The 2,871-nt window shown below is 34.0% G+C and overlaps 1 protein-coding gene across 2 annotated transcripts in view; it reads right to left on the bottom strand.

Moving 5' to 3' along the window:
- GOLPH3 (golgi phosphoprotein 3 (coat-protein)) overlaps positions 1-2,871 on the bottom strand; it is a 75,447-nt gene that overhangs the window by 16,307 nt on the left and 56,269 nt on the right. The gene's annotated exons all lie outside the window — the stretch shown is intronic.

Genomic DNA, 2,871 nt, shown 5'->3' with positions numbered 1-2,871 from the left:
TCAAAGTGTCCTTTACCTTTCTGCTCAATCTTACAAAAGGTGAAAAGATAGAGGACTGCAAACTAGTATAACTTCTGTGGAAAGTAGTATGGAGATACTTCAAAGAGCTATAAGTAGAACTACCATTTGATCCAGCAATCCCATTACTGGGCATCTACCCAAAGGAAAAAAAGACATTCTATAAAAAAGATATCTGCACTAGAATGTTTACAGTAACACAATTCACAATTGCAAAGATGTGGAAACAACCCAAGTGCCCATCAAGACATGACTAGATTAATAAAACATGGTATATGTGTACCATGGAGTTCTACTCAGCTACAAAAAACAATGGTGATCTAGCACCTCTTGTACTATCCTGCATAGAGCTGGAGCCCATTCTACTAAGTGAAGTATCACAAGAATGGAAAAACAAGCACCACCTGTACTCACCATCAAATTGGTATTAAGTGATCAACACTTACGTGCACATATAGTAGTAACATCCTTCAGGAGTCAGACAGGTGGAAGGGGAGAGAAGGGGATGGGGATATTCACATCTAATGGGTACGGTGCGCACCATCTGGGGGATGGACATGCTTGCTCTGACTTGGGTGGGGCAAAGGCAATATATGTAACCTAAACATTTGTACCACCATAATATGCTGAAATTAAAAAAAAAAAGTATAGCAAAATAATAATAATGTGCATACTTTCAGCATCTTTCAGCTGAAGCTGATAAGAAACTTTTTTAACTTCATGTTATAGTGAATGTAATGTTCATTTGATCCACTGGGAATGAAGTATGAAATGATGTCTTTGTGAAAAGCTAAGTATGCTGCATTGACTTTAACTGTTTACACTGATCTTAGCACCGAGTACATAGCAAACATCCTCAGTGTCTATGTCTACAGATATATATTTTTACATGAAGTAGAGAATACAATGAGCTGGTTTTTTATAATGGGTCACAAACTATACATGTATTTTATCTCTTTTCATTATTGTAATAATTTTATAACTATGATTATTATCCTACATTGACAAGGAGGCTGCGGCTCAGGGACGTCAAATAATTTGTACAGAAGGCTCTAAACCTCAACCTCAGCCATGCTGGTTTTTATAGTCTTTAAACTATATTCATTCCCTAAGTGTAAAGGAAAAATATTGTGCTTGTGACACTTTTTCAATGTTTGGGTTCCCATTTTGTGTTAATTTTATATATAAATAAAAGACTGTAGTCCCTGTCAGAAAAAAAAAGTGAAGAGATATATATACAATATCTATCTCTGAGACATTATGACTCAATAGAAATATTATAAGAACCACAATACAAGCCATGAATCTATTCATAAATCTTCTAGTAGTTATACTTAAAAAGGAAAAGGAAATTTAATATAGTTGATTAAATCAAATACAGCCAAAATATTAGCATGTAACAAATATTTTAAAATTGAGGTATTTAATATTCTTTTTTTTTTCTCAATTCTAAGTCTTCAAAAATCCAGTGTGTATTTTCCATTTACAGTATGTCTCACTTTGTACCAGCCACATTTCAAGTGCTTAACTGTGTGGCTCACAGACACATGTGGCCACCATACTGAACAGTACACATAAGAACATTTTTATCACTGAAGAAACTTCCATTGGACAGTACTATTCTAGATCATGCTTTCAGTAAAGGCTGAAAGAGCAAGAAAAAAAGGAAGGACCTCAGGAGAAAAAGTGATGTGTCTATACGTTGTGGCCATGCCACTATTTCTCACTTCCCACCCACTCCTTATATCCACTGCAATCTGGCCTCGATGCACAACACCTCATGCACAACCCTTTGCAAAAGGTCTTATACTTATATCAGGGTCACAATAAGCTGGGTATAAGTGGATCACCTTTTTTCTTATAAAATTCTGTCCTCTAAATCTCTCACATGTATCACTTTTCTCCATTATCCTTGCCTTTACAACTGGCCTTCCATATCTGTGGATTTAATCAGCCATGGATCAAAAATATTAGGGGGAAAAAATTAAAATAACAATAGTTGCAGAGAAAAATGATTGAACTAAAAAATAACAAAATAAAAAATAATACACATTTAAAAATACAGTGTAACAACTATTTACATAGCCTTTACACTGTATTAGGTATTATGATTTAAAGTATACAAGATGATGTACATAGGTTATATGCAAATACTACACCATTTTATATAAGGAACTTGAGCATCTATAGATTATCATAGTCAAGGGTTGTCCCAGAATCAATCCCCTGAGGATACCGAGGCATGAATATAGTCTATCTACCTAATCTGGTTGTCTTTCACTTGGATTAATTTAAGTCTCTTAACTAATTTCCCTGAACTAGGTTCAGCCCTTTTCAAGCCATTCTCCTCAATGATTTTTCTAAAAGGCAAATCTTATCAAGACATTCCACTGCTTCTGCTTAAAACTCTCCAATGACTCATAGAATAAGTTCTAAACTCCTTTTAAAAAGTTAATAATAAAAAACTGGAATAAAAAACTGAAATGACAGAGAAGATTAGCATGGCCCCTGTGCAAGGATGACACACAAATTCATGACGTATTTCATTTTTTCAAAAGAAAAAAAATTCAGTAATGAGTGTGGTTCACAAATAAATATGCTGTATAATGTCTACTTAGTCTGTTTGTAGGGTTTTTTTGGGGGGGGGCGGTGAGGTCATTCCTAAATACACATAATCAAGGATGGTAACATTTGAAGGAAAGCATCCAATAAAGAAGAGATCAAGAAAGAAAAATAATTCTGAAAAAACAGATAATGCAAATAAAGGAAATTTTCAAAAGAGCAGTAATATTCTCAGAGATCTAAAAGAAGATATTACATCCATAAAACAAGAAACCACTATTAAAAAAAAAA

Source organism: Propithecus coquereli, unplaced genomic scaffold, assembly GCF_000956105.1.
Source record: "Propithecus coquereli isolate 6110/MARCELLA unplaced genomic scaffold, Pcoq_1.0 Scaffold154, whole genome shotgun sequence".
In the NCBI taxonomy this organism is placed as follows: Eukaryota; Metazoa; Chordata; class Mammalia; order Primates; family Indriidae; genus Propithecus; species Propithecus coquereli.
Note: the sequence above shows the minus strand (reverse complement) of the source record. Positions and strands in the feature narration are given on the sequence as shown.